At 43.2% G+C, this 13,896-nt stretch overlaps 1 long non-coding RNA gene across 1 annotated transcript in view; it reads left to right on the forward strand.

Moving 5' to 3' along the window:
• LOC103694361 (uncharacterized) overlaps window positions 1–13,896 on the forward strand; it is a 111,374-nt gene that overhangs the window by 10,206 nt on the left and 87,272 nt on the right. Inside the window, exon 2 of the long non-coding RNA XR_597305.3 lies at window positions 7,797–7,951. This is a non-coding gene — a long non-coding RNA (uncharacterized LOC103694361). The remainder of the gene's footprint in view (window positions 1–7,796; window positions 7,952–13,896) is intronic.

Raw genomic sequence — 13,896 nt, forward strand, 5'->3', positions numbered from 1 at the left:
CCATTCATTCTTCCTTAACTACAGTAAACAGCCATAACAATTCCTTCCTCTGGTTGCTAGGTTCTCTCATCATAGGTGTTAAAATCAGATAACACGGAACTAGGAAACCAAACGAGTAGTTCTAAAGTAAAATGTCAGCCTAGACTTCATATATTTTTCAAACAGAACCCAAACATGGAGCTTAAAGATGATATGAGTGAGTTCATAAAGAGACATTCACATTCAGTCTGGCCATCCGCATCTATCGAGAGCGTCATTAGCGTGCTGGGAGAATTTGGTCTGGTTACCCTGTGTTTGACACATGATTAAAAGCTACTCAGTGTTCTTCCCAGTTCTCCTATCTTACTCTCCACTTTTCTGTTTGCATGTAAGCTACTTTAGGAAGCCATCAGTTCAGTTGGGTTTTTAGTTCTATGTTTCATCCCCATGTGTGCTGTGGATTTGGTCCTCCAAATTGCATGAGAATCTGCAAGTCCTCACATAAGATGCTGAGGAACCCTGTCCCCAGTTGGTTTTGACACGGTTGCTTGTGTCTAATGGCTGGGCAGGGAGATAGAGGAGAGACTTTAGGATTTCAGGGCAAGGGAATGAGGAAGCTGCAGGAAGGGAGATAGTCGCCGAGCCAGGAAAGGAGTAGATGCCACACCTAGAGGTGGGAGACAGAGAACACAGCCTTCATGTAGGTGCTGGGGAACATGGCCAAGAGGGTTTCAGGTCTAGGTCCGGGGCAGCCAACATGGAATATGGGTTTTAGTAAATATTGACTCAGGAATATCAGAGAGGAGCGTGTTAGCCACATGAAGGTATGGGATTGGCCCAGCCATTGACCTGTTTAAGGCATATTAAAATATAAAGGTTGTGCATGTATATCAATCATCTGGGAACCCAGGACATAGGGGTGGGTAGCAAGGAGTGCCACTGCCACCACCGAGACAATTTGGGTACCACAAAACATGTGCCACATGGAAGCTCCCCAAATCACTCAGTATTTGTTCAATAAACAGGTTGATAAATTATGTCCTTTCAAACAACTGAACTCTAAATCCTCTCCAAAGCATCCCAGAGGCTCAGTAACTAAGGATGGCTAAAGCAAGCAGCTGGCTTTTATTTATATATATATATATATATATATATATATATATATATATATATATATATATATATGTATGTATATATATGTATATATATATATGTATATATCTTAGTTTCATGAGTACAAGTGTTTTAGCTGCATGCATGTATGTGCTCCAGACACATGCCCAGTGCTAATGGAAACCAGGAAAGGGCATTGGAATTTCTGAAGCCAGAATTACAAGTGGCTGTGCTTTGCCATGTGGGGTGCAGGGCACCAAACCTGACTTTGTGAAAAGCAGCAAGTGCTCTTAACTACTGGACCATCTCTCCAGCCCCAAGAAGCTTTATATTCTAGTGGACTTATACGAATGGACTTACTGCCAGTCTTGGATAATATTACTGTGACCATTTATTCCTTGCGTTCATGCAATCTAGAGCTCCACACTGTCCATGACAGGTCGTAGTCGTATCCTCAGGGTTGTGCAGGACTCACATGGTCTTTGTTAGCATTTAATTGTTGTGAAGAGACATATGACCAGGGTAACCCTTATAAAGGAAAACACTTAGCTGGGGGCTGGTTTATAGTTCAGAGGATTATTATTCTCATCGTGGCGGGAAGGATGTCAGCCTGCAGGCAGACATGGTGCTGGAGAGATAGCTGAGAGTTCCACATCTGGATTGGTAGGCAGCAGGGAGAGAGAACGAGCTGACTTGAGCTTCTGAAACCTCAAAGCCCACACTCAGTGATAGCCTTTCTCTCCATCCTTTTTCCTCTGTTGTTTCCCTAACCTCATACAATTAGAGATAAGTGCCGTGAAACCCAGGCATCTTTTCTGATAAAGTTCCCAGCGTCCCCTTATGCCCTACGTTCCTAATGCCCTCATTAAATGATGGTGCAAGCTGTGGCTGGTGTCTAAGAGAAGCGTTTAGAATGATAAGGGCCCGTCTTATAATTCCAAAGACACACACAGTGTCCCTCCAAGGCCTTCTTTAAAATGACTTTTAAGCATGATATATGCTGAGGTAAGCCTCTTCCTCTCGGGTCAAAAGCTGTTTATTGTCAGCATACAAGCCCTTCATCTTACTCTAGTACTTTTACATTTGTTCCTACCCATTGGGCGATCCTGGTTAAGAACCTACTGAAATGGCCCCATCATTCAACATTTCCTCTTCTAACCTTTCGTGAGAGGTAAAGCAAACAGAGCCCACCTTCTCCGCCTTTAAGTCTGAAGTCCACCCACCACTGGCTTGAGAAAGTCCAGGATTTAGTGATGGACTTCAAGGATCTTTTTTTTTCTTTTCTTTCAATTCACTTGGATGGGTACTAGAGAGATAGCTCTGCTAGTAATGATTTGCCCTTTAAGAATGAAGACCTTAAATCTTGTCCTTAGAACTCATATTTTTTTTAAGGCTGTGGTGTCATAATACCTGTAATACTAGCACTATGGAGGTAGAAACCTGAGCCTCACTGTCCAACCAGCCTAGCCGAATTTATGAATTAAGGCCATGGAAACTTTGTCTCAAAAAAAAAAACAAAAAAAAACAAAAACAAAAAAAACAACAACAAAAAAAACAAAACAAAACAAAACAAAAAAAAAAAAAAACGAAAACCAAAAAAATAACAAGGTGGACAAGCATCCTGAGGAATGACACAGAGGTGGACATCTGATCCTTACTCATGCATGAAGTCTCCACATTTCACACACATACACACACACACACACACACACACACACATTCTCATGTGCACCATCATTTGGCCAGAATGTTCGAAGCTGTGTTCACTTTTACAGCTCATCCTTCACCTTTGATCTTACTTCTTACATTGCAATTATCTATAAATGTCCTGACCTAAAACAACAACCATTTCATTCCGACTCTGCTAGTGATGGGTCAGGAATTAGGACAGGGCACAGCAGGGTGGCTTGTCTCTGTTCTGTGATGTCTAGGGCCTCAGCTGGGAAGGCATGACTAGCCGAGGGGAACTCAAGCAGTTGGGGGCTGTTGTCATCTGGAGGTCCTGCACTCACTAGTCTGGCGCCTGGATTGGGATCCCTCCCAGGCTGGGCTCAGCTGGGGTTGTCAGGCTGAGCGCTGACATGTAGCTTCTCTGGGGAGCTCAAGCTTCTCACAGCATGGTATGAATTCACACAGATCCTGAATGTTCCAAGACAGTCAAGAAAGAAGTCACATAGCCTTTTCTGATCTGGTCTTGGAAACTACATAGCATCACCTTAGTCTAGAAGTTAAGGCAGTTATAAACTTGCTTAGTGATGAAGGGGACACCTAATCCCTCCACCCCCTTAAAGTAAGTGGTGTCCAAGAACTTGAGAACACTTTCTGCAAGGCTGATCTGATTGATGTGTGATTGGCAGGTTTCCAAATGGCTTCAATCTTAAAATATAAAAACACATTTTTGTTAAAGCTTTTCTCCTGGGGTGAAAGGCAGCGAAAACACACACGAGAGTTGTCTGTTTATAGTGTTCCACCCGTATAGGTCTTTCTCTTTTTGCTTTCAATAGCTTGGTTTGGGAGGCACATCTAAAAATGTGTAGAAAATTTTAAAGAGGGCTATGCTTCATAGGGTGGGTATATGGTAATGCCATATGATGTTCAAAGCCCTAATGAGCCATGAATAGAATTCCCATGCCTCATTAGTGCCTCAACAGTGGCTTTATTCCCAACCCTGAGCTCCCTACTTAGCTCATACTCATGCCCAGTCCCTGCTAGAATGCCTGCTAACAGGTAGAGGAGATGTACTGTGGCCCCAGGGGGTGGACACAGGGTAGATATGTGCCTCTGGGGCCTCTCTTAAGTCACCGTGGCTTTCTGGTTTGGCTTGTGGAAAGTCAAACATCAAGGACTGCAGGCAGTGAGCATGCTGGTAGAGGAGAATGTAGGAGAAGGTTGGGGGTGGGCGGCTATTTCCCTAAAATGTTTTAGGGAAAGAGTAGCATACGGCAACTTGAAAGAACAGACATGCTGGAGGACTGGAGCTGCTGCTCAGGTTGGCAGAGTACTTGCCTAGCATTCACAAAGCCATGGCTTGGACCACTAGCATTGCATATACTGGGCGTATGCATGAATTCCAGTTGAGGTGTTCAATAATATCCTTAGATACACAGGGTGATGGGCGCCAACCTGGAATACAAGATAACCTGTCTCAGACAAAAACAAATGCTGTTTTACTGTTACATTTGTTTTTGATAGATGTATATTTTTATCATCATACTTCTGTCTGGTGTGGCAACACATTCTGGAATCCAGGCACTTGGGAGGCTGAGGCAGGAGGCCCTGGAATTTGAGCCCAACTTGCATTATACAAAGAAGTCCCATCTTTAACACAAACAATCCTACCAACAGAAAGGGTGATATGGCTGCTCAAGGCCCTTGTTCCCGAGAGAGACTGACCTCCACCAGCATGTCTGACCACAGCACAGTAACGACTGAGGCTATGGAGTTTGCCTGGTTACATTTCTGGCGTGTAAAAACCCATTTTCCTTTTCTCTCAGTTTGTTAAGCTTCATCCCTCACAACAACCTAGAAGCTTCTAGATAAACAATTCCCCTGGTACATATGTTTAGGAGGAAAGCGTATGTCCCTGGTATTCTATAGAGAAATGTTGAAGATTTCAAAGTCTAAGAGATGTGAGCTTTCGAAGAGCTATTTTAATTAAAGGTTTCTAAACAGGAGGCAGAAAAACAAGATTGGCGGAGATGAGTATAACCTGATCACAGAGGCAGGAAGAGACCCATGTGGGGCAGCATAGAATTACACTAAAATCAATATGGACACCACCAAAAGATAAGTTAAAAGTACCACATCCATCCAGCAGTTGCAGGCAGGTGTTGGTGTGAGAATGCATCTTTACTGCTTTTCAAATTCAGATCAATGGGAGGCTGGTATTTCCATGAAGGACATGCTGATTATTATCCTGTGGTTTTCAATTAATAAGTTCACAGTTAACAGTTTTTAAGTACACTGAATCATGTAAATTTCCATATCACAGCAGCTAATTTATTTGTTTATGGTGGTATAGCAGGCACCACATGAGTCTGGTTTTACAGTCAGTTTCAAGTAAAGCAGATGAGTTTTGCTGGGCACGCAGAATGCAGACAAGTCTCTTAAACCTCTCTGAGTATGTTGGAGACAAGGGTTGGTTTCCTGCTTTCACACAACCCAGAAGAGGTACAGATCTAAGAATACAGGTCCTGATGGGTGGGAGAACTGCCACTTGCTTCTAGGGCAATGCCTGGGATGTACTGCTATCTTTTATTTATGATGACACAATTTTTTTTCCCTTCGAGAGCCCTTAATGTATTCACAGACACACAAACACAAGGTTCATTAAGTTCCAAGCTGGGTTTATTTACCGTTCAGATGGTTCAGCACTACAGAACTGCATTTGAATCCTAAGATTCTGTTGTATGCTCCTGTCTCTTTTCCTATATCCATTGCAGACTCAGACATTTGTAGAGAACTTCATGCTGACTTTACAGAACACATTCTCCATAGACACTTAGGATTAAAGAGGGGCTCTTTTTAAAGACTGGACATTGAGAGCATTGTGCATAGAGGGAAGAACTGGGAGATGTCTAGAGCAAAAGGTGGCAAGATGAAGGAGGTGATGGGTTTTGAAGAGGGAAGGTAGTTGGAGAAAAGATACAGAAAAGAACATTAGAAAATTCTTACATCACTTTAAAAAAAAAAAAAGAAGGGAAAAGTCATAGTGGTGATCCAGTCCTTTGAAATGAATAAATGAGTCGATGTCTGAGCATTTCAATCAGTAAAAGGCACAGACCTTGAAGAGAAAGTGACACAAAGCACTGAGAGATAAAATTGAGTGAAATGTCCCCAGTTAATTTGAAAATTTCCACATATACTCTTGTGGTAGCTGGCGTCCAACAGGAACCTCACAGCGGTGCAAATTGCAAATCTCTTCCTGAGTGTTCATGCCGATGGGGTAATTGCATATCTGAACACATGAACTAGTGTTTACAATGGCCTTGAACATGTTGATCTTGGACACTTTGTTTATGTAACCTATTAATGTTAGCATTTTTTTTTCTTTAAGAGTCTGGGTCCTCAAACAGCTTAATTTCTTCCGTAGTGGGTGTTCTGTGAACATAATGAGGAAAGTTCATTTTTGTCCTTCACCAGAGTTGTCACTGAGAGCAGCCCCCTCCCTCCACATGTTTGCCCATCTGTCTCTCTTCAAGTCTGTTTTTGTTCTCCAGTGGAAAATAATGGGCAAAGTAGAAATGAAAAATACACAAAACCCATCATAGATTGAAAAATATTTGAACAATTCCCTTAAAAGTAGTTTGATCTTGAGTTCTTAAAATACAAGAAACATTTCAGATGTAAATAATCTAAGCTGGGAGGATCTTTCAATACAGGAATCGTGTTCTCAGAAAGGTGTCCCCTACCCATCATGGTCTCTGAACAGGCAGGGTTAGACCTAGAGAGTGGCCATTTTTCTGCAGGACTTCAGCACACAGAAGTTATCAATTGTGACTTGCATGAATTCACTCCTCCCTGTCTTTGGATTAGAGAGTATTACAGAGACTCTGTAATGGGACTTCACATTTCTTCAATTAAATACACCAGAACCCATCACAGAATTAGTCACAGCAATCATTAGCTATTTCTGCCACAAATTCCAGTAATCTTGGAAAAAAGAAAACCTGATGCTGCGCGGAACAGTGGTTTTCAATGGGATGACAGTAGCAACGGGTGTGGCAGCACATGCCTTTAATCCCAGCACTTGAGAAGTAGAGGCAGAGGCAGAGGCGCAGAGAGGCAGAGAGGCAGAGAGGCAGAGAGGCAGAGAGGCAGAGAGGCAGAGAGGCAGAGAGGCAGAGAGGCAGAGAGGCAGAGAGGCAGAGAGGCAGAGAGGCAGAGAGGCAGAGAGGCAGAGAGGCAGAGGCAGAGGCAAGCAGATCTGTGCGTGTCTGTAAGTTTGAGGCTACTCACAGTTTACAGAGCACAAAAGAGCGAAGTGATGTGTCAGCTTGCAAGACATTTTTCCATTGCTGTGGGAAAACCTCTGAGAAAATGAAGTTACCAGGATATAGGATTGATTTTTTTAGCTCAGAGCTTCTGAGTGTTCACTCAATGGTAGAATGGTTCCGTTGCTTCAAGTCTAAGGTTCAGTAAGATACAGGGTGTGTATAGCCGAGGAGGTTGTCTATCTTGTGGTGGTCAGGTAGTGGAAAGGCCCTTTGATATGTTGATTATAAATTTGACAGGATCTAATTGTTTAGGAGGTAGACCACTTGGAATATATGAGGAGAACTTTCTACATGGAATTTCAATGGGAAGACCCACTCTAAGTGTGGGCGGGCACCATTCTACTGGACTCTGGACCCAAATTACATGATAAGAGATAACTGAGTGCCTTCCCTCTTTGTCCAATTGCTGAGGAAACTATGCACCAAAATAAGCCCTTCCTGAAGTTGCTTTTGTCAGGTATGCTGCCACAGCAACAGGGAAAATAAACTTATACACAACATACGTCCTACAACAGTCCTCAAATCCTAATAGTCCATTCAACTGCAGCCCCATTCATAGACTTACAAGGTTAACACCCACCTTGTCCAGTCAGCTTTCCACAGTGTCATTAACTACTGACTGAGCCTTCAACAAATGAAACTTTAGAAGCTATAACTCATAGGACTTAGCACATACCATATACTTTTCTTCTTTTCGTGTTTTCACAGCGGTGTCCACTGTGGATGAAGGAGGTCACTCATGGATAAAGGAGGTCATGGAAGTTGGTCGCTCTGGTTCGAATGAGAATGCCAATCACAGTTACTAGAATTTGAATACTTGATCACAACTGGGAAGGTAGAGAGTTGTGGCCTTGATGGAGAGGGTAAGTTCCCGGAGGTGGGCTTTGAGGTTCAAAGACCTGGGGTCATTTGAGTTTGCTCTATATTTCTTATTCACAGTTTAAGATGAGAGCTCTCAACTTTCAGCTCCAGCCACAATGCCTCTGTTCTAGTATCAATGACTCTTACCCATCTTGGTCCATACAGTCTAAATAAACTAACTCTTGTACAAGTTGCCTAGACCATGGTGTTTTATCACAGAGATAGGAAAAGTAACCAACACAGTCACTGGCACTTGAGGGTAGAGTGTACCTGTGCCACATTGCACTGGTTGGTTTTGTGTGTCAACTTGGCACAAGCTGGAGTTATCACAGAGAAAAGAGCCTCCCTTGAGGAAATGCCTTCATGAGATCCAGCTGTAAGGCAATTTTCTCAATTAGTGATCAAGGTGGGAGGTGCCTGCCCATTGTGGGTGGTGCCATTCCTGGGCCAGTGGTCCTGGGCTCTATTAGAAAGCAGACTGAGCAAGTCATGGGAAGCAGTCCAGTAAGTAGCACCCCACCATGGCCTCCACATCAGCTCTTGCCTCCAAGTTCCTGTCCTGTGTGAGTTCCTGTCCTTTCTTTGGTGATAAACAGCAATGTGGAAGCGTAGGTTGAATAAACCCTTTCCTCTCCAACTTGCTTCTTGGTCGTGATATTTCATGCAGGAATAGGAACCCTGACCAAGACAAACATAAACTCTCAAGCTAAAACTGCCAGCCCTGTGCCTATGTTTGCAACATGGATCTGCATTCTAGTTCTTGTGCTATCCAATGATCTACTTAAATACTGGGGGAGATTCTGAATCTAAACGTGATTGTGCCTATGCATGGGACTCCCATCTGTTGAGCAGCTACACCACTACTCACACTTCGGCTAAGATGTATAGAAAATGCTCTGTCCAAGAACTCAGTGTTTGTAAAGAGAGAAAATGGTACATCTATGCGAGTGATGTATAACTACATGGGGTTGCTTTAGAATGAAGAAGTGGTTTGGTTCTTTACAAAATAGATATGGAATACATGAGTTTGTTTCATCTTTGATGATGTGTTTGACACAGGGTCACTTGGAGCCCCGGCTGGCCTCAGACTCATGAAGTAGCTGAGGATGACCTAGAATTGCTGATCTTCCTGCCTCTACCTCCAAAAAGCTAGGATTATGACATGCAGCCAAAACCTCAAAGTATTCATTTTCACATGGACACAGGACTCCCAGGGATTTGGAAGTGGCTTATTTGGTTAAAAGCTCACCTCATAAGCATAAGGAGTTCTATCCTCAGAACATAAGCAACACCCTGGTTGTTGGTATTTATTACTGGTAAAGGGAATCCAGGTTTGTTCCTGGGGCTTGCTACACTACCAGTTCAGTTGACGAGCCCCCCTGTCTCAAGAACCAGGTAGACACATCCTGAGGGACACCTGAGGCTGTCTTCTTGCCTTCACATGTAGTACACAACAGCACTTAAATGTATACACACATGGCAGGTACTCCAGATGAGACTGCCCTTAAATAGAGTGGACAGCCAATTTCATGACTGAGCCTAGCCTGGGATGACTTCTGTGCTGGTTAGTAATTCTCGACACAGGCTGGAGTCATCTAAGAAGGAACTCCAATGAGTAAGTGCCTCCAAACAGGTTGGCCTATGAGCAAGTCTGTGGAACTTTTTCTTGATTAATGACTGATGTGGAAGGGTCCCACCTACTATGTGCAGGGACAACCCCTGGCAAGCAGTGCAGAGGTGTATAAAAAGACAAACTGAGTCTCTGCAACTTTGGAGAACAAGACATTAAGTGCCCCTGCTTCAGTTCTTGCCTTGAGTTCCTTCCTTGACTTCCTTTCATGATGGACTATAAGCTGTAAAGCAAACTGAACCCTTTCCTCCCTAGGTTGCTTTTGATCATGGTGTTTATCACAACAATAGAAAAACAGACTAAAACAACTTCCATTCCCTTCTAAGCATGTACAATTATGAAGCAGTAAATAAAATGGGGATCTAAAAATACCTGATTAAAGCTGAATATAGAGTTCATACCTGCAATCCCAACACTTGGGAGACAGAGACATGTGGATCTCTGTGAGTCTGCATAGTGTGTTCCTAGCTATCTAGGACCAAAAAAACCAAAACTACCTAATTGGGAGATTGGAAGATGACTCAGTGGGCAAGAGCACTTAATGTGCAAGTGGGAGAACAAAAGTTCAAATCCTCTCTACCCAAATAAAAGGCCAGGTGTGGCTGTTATCCCAGCCTTCAGGGACAGGGATGAGTGGATCCTGGGAGCTTCATGACAGCCAGATCAGGTGAAATGGTGAACTGCCTCAAGAGAATAAAGCAGAGAAAGATACATGATCTCTTCCTCCAGCCCCTCCATGCGTGAACACCTGCACACACACACACACACACACACACACACACACACACACACACACACACACACACACACGCCCCTAACTAACATGTCAGTCCTCTCTTCCTCTGTGGTTAGATTTTTTCTTTTAGGGCTCTCTGGGGCTTAGAGAGGAGATGGGTCCACATGCTTTGTATTCCTGGGACTCCTTAGAATAAGCTGTTTACAGCACTGCACACAGTCTAGAACATTGCTGGGTTATGTGGGCACTGTAGTTTGGAAGTGGACCCAGCGTCCTTCCCATAGAATTTAGAAAGTGGTTTCTCCTCAAGGCTATTTATGGAGTAAAAACTACATCCTCATCACCATTTTTAGGTTTCTTTTCCTGGTTATACGAGGGTTAAAGGAAGCCTATTGGAGGCTCTATAGTTAAACCCAGTGTGCAAATTAAATAGGGACAGATCCTTGCCTGAAGAAGAGTAGTATCCCTGAAGTGGGCACTCAAGTGCTCAGAAGAAAGATATGAGGATAAAGATGCCCTTAGGTATTAAGGACCCTAAACACGAAATTAGGGGAACTCGGGATGCAGGAAATAGAAAGCACTGGGTAGGGTTTCAGAAAGGTGACGAACATAAAAATTAACTGAAAATCAGCAATATCTGCCCATATTTCAGTCCTGGGACCCCCATGTAGCTGCAGCATTCCCTGACAGCTAGAAAAGACAATTTTATCCTAAGCAGCCCTAAACATTTTATGTTCAAAATTGGCATCTGTTTTGGGACTTGAAAAACCGAAGAAGCCCCGCTTTCAAATCACATTCACCCCCATTCTTGCAATGGGTTACTTCCCTAAAATACAACCACCTGTCTCTTTATCATCAGCCTGAAACCTCAAATCTTTGTTTCTTCTTTCTCTCTCATCATGAGGTCAAGGTAACTGCTGAGTCAAGTGGATCGTCCATCTGCAGGGTCTGCCCAGAATAAAAATCCCTTTCTTCTTTTCCACTGAACTATCCTAAGTCCCACCCTCACGGTTTCTAACCACACTGTTCTCTCTAATCTCTCTTGTGTTTGCTGCAGCCCTGCCTTCCTGCAGCTGCTACATTCATCTTTCTACGAAATTGATCTAAATGTGAGCAGAAGGGGAGTCACCCTTCAAAAACTAAGCAGTCAGAATCCTGATATAAAAGCAGCTCTTGAAAAGGGGATCTTTGAGGTCAGCTCACCAGAGCTTTGTCACCGTGGAGGAACAAATGAAGCCAGGTTTCTGGGCCCTCCTTGTGTGATTTATGGTGACCCCATTTGAAGATGGCAGCATGAGTCTGTGACCAGGATACCATTCCCCAGATATTGTAATAATAGAGTAGCATTTCCTGGATACTTTAATATCACAGTAATAAGCACTTAGCAAATCAGAATATGAGCACTTTCTGAGGACTGTAATCTGAGGAGTCAGAGTTAATCCCCAGTTCTACTTCCTCTATTCATAAGATGCAGGCTAGGGGAATTCATGTTGAACTTGAAGCGTTGGCTTTTGTTGTTTGTTTAAAATGTAAAAGAGGAAACTTATTCTTACAATCTGTGTCTTTGTAAGTTGTTAAAAAAAAACAACATGTGCCTGGCAGACGTATACGCTTCATGGAAGAGTACCTAAGATGCAGTAGTTCCTTTAATAATGATTACCCTTGTTAATATTAATAAGAATAATACCCTTGTTACACTGTCACTTTACTGGACAATATCCTCCTTACTGTTTTTAAACCAGTTCCTGAAACTGTAATATCTGTTGGGCCTTTCGCAAAAAGTGATTCCTTTCATGTTGGTTTTAAATGACAATTTTCCCTTTTGCCATGATCCAAAATCCACACAGACCAGCAGGAATCTCATTCAAGGCAGAAGAGGAGACCAGCAGACACTGACCTTGAAGTCACCTTTGGCATTTTCTTTCCAGTGGTACAAATAAAGAAAAAGGAGGCAGGCTCCTGAAGGACATGTCTGGACTTGTGCCTGTTACCCCTTTCTTCTCAGTAATGAGCACCCCTTTCCTTCTAAGTGCTTGAAAAATGCATCGGGAAGATAAAAGACAGCTATCTACTTCTTCTTCTTTTTTCTTGAGCAGAAGGAACTAGGCACAGTCTGAAAGTCCAAGTCAGAAAAAGAATTCTGTTCCCAAAGTGAGCGACTTACAGAAGCCATTTTAACTCATTGGAAGCCATTTTAACTAGGGAAGCCATTTTGCACTTCAATGAATCCTCACTAAGAGCTCACTGGATGGGCTCAACAGGCAGTAGAGAGAAGAGGTGCAGCTGGGGAAGCTTCTAGACAGTCAGAGTGGGCTCCCAGGCCAGAGACTCCATGTTGGGAAGAAACAGCCTTTGGTGAGCAGGATTCCATTTTCCCTCACTCACCTTATTCTATCCAACCAGGACATGTTCTCAGCCTGGCTTCTTTCCATTGTGCTGATGTCAGTGCCTCCTTGTCTTCTGTCCAAAGTCTGTCCCCATGCCACCATCTTTTGAATCACTGGCAATATAATTTAAAAGCTGAGGGAGTGGTGAAAGAAGGTCATGCCAAAGAATAGGAAGCCACAATCTGATTTCTGCCCATCGGCTGGGCGTTAGTAGTATTGTGGGTGGGTATCTTGTTTACTCCTAAGCCTCAACCTGTCTCCCTGTTTGCTGCAGAAGTGCCCAGCTAGCAAGTAAGGTCTCTGGGTAAAGTAAAATGACTAAGAGGTAAGTGTGAATGCATGGGGCAAACTGGAGACATCCTTGTGACATCTTCGTACTGGTGCCACCCTCTTCCTTTCCTCTGATGGAACTGATAATATGAGTGCACATCAGGGGGTGTGCTCCAGCTAATAAACACATGATTTACCCCTTAATGAATAGAATAGGAAATGTGTAGAGCAATCAGGTCCAAGCAAGCACAGCTGCTTGGGTGGGAGCCTTGAATCTAGACAGTGCAGACCTCTTTAATAAATATCTTCTTAATTGAGCAATTGAAAAGCTTAGGCAGGGAGAGAAGGCTGTGGATCCATGCTGGGGTGGGAGAGGGGATGTCCAGGGAACACTGGTTTCTGAAGGCATGTTTATAGTCAACATCATGTTTTCATGGCCAAATTATAGACGCCTGAAATGATAATGATGCTGAGATAGTAGGAACAGAGTCAGGAGCCCCAAACAGCTTTGCTATGTACAGAAGCTACACACGGAGTAGAGACAGCATCAGACACTATGTTTGCTAGACCTGGTCTCATAGTGTCTCTCTACAGGGCAAAAAGATTGGGGAAACCAGAGTAAGAATCTTGAGGTCAGCTCAGGAAAGGATCTTTCTCTTCTATCAAACACTTGCTCTTAATGTTTTTAATTTGCTTCTAAATTTCCTTTGGGCAATTCCTTTTTAAAAATTCCAATCTGGGATGTTTTAAAGTGAATGACTAGTTCAAGGTCAAACAAGGAAAAGCAGGGTTTCTGGTTATAAGATGACAGGATATGGCAACTGCCACGTAAGACACACCAGCAGGGGTAGGAGAGAGAGAAGCATACTGTATTTTATCTTGTCTTTGTAATTCATCCACGTTACTCAGATAGCCTATAGACAT

The sequence above is a fragment of the Rattus norvegicus genome, chromosome 19, assembly GCF_036323735.1.
Source record: "Rattus norvegicus strain BN/NHsdMcwi chromosome 19, GRCr8, whole genome shotgun sequence".
In the NCBI taxonomy this organism is placed as follows: Eukaryota; Metazoa; Chordata; class Mammalia; order Rodentia; family Muridae; genus Rattus; species Rattus norvegicus.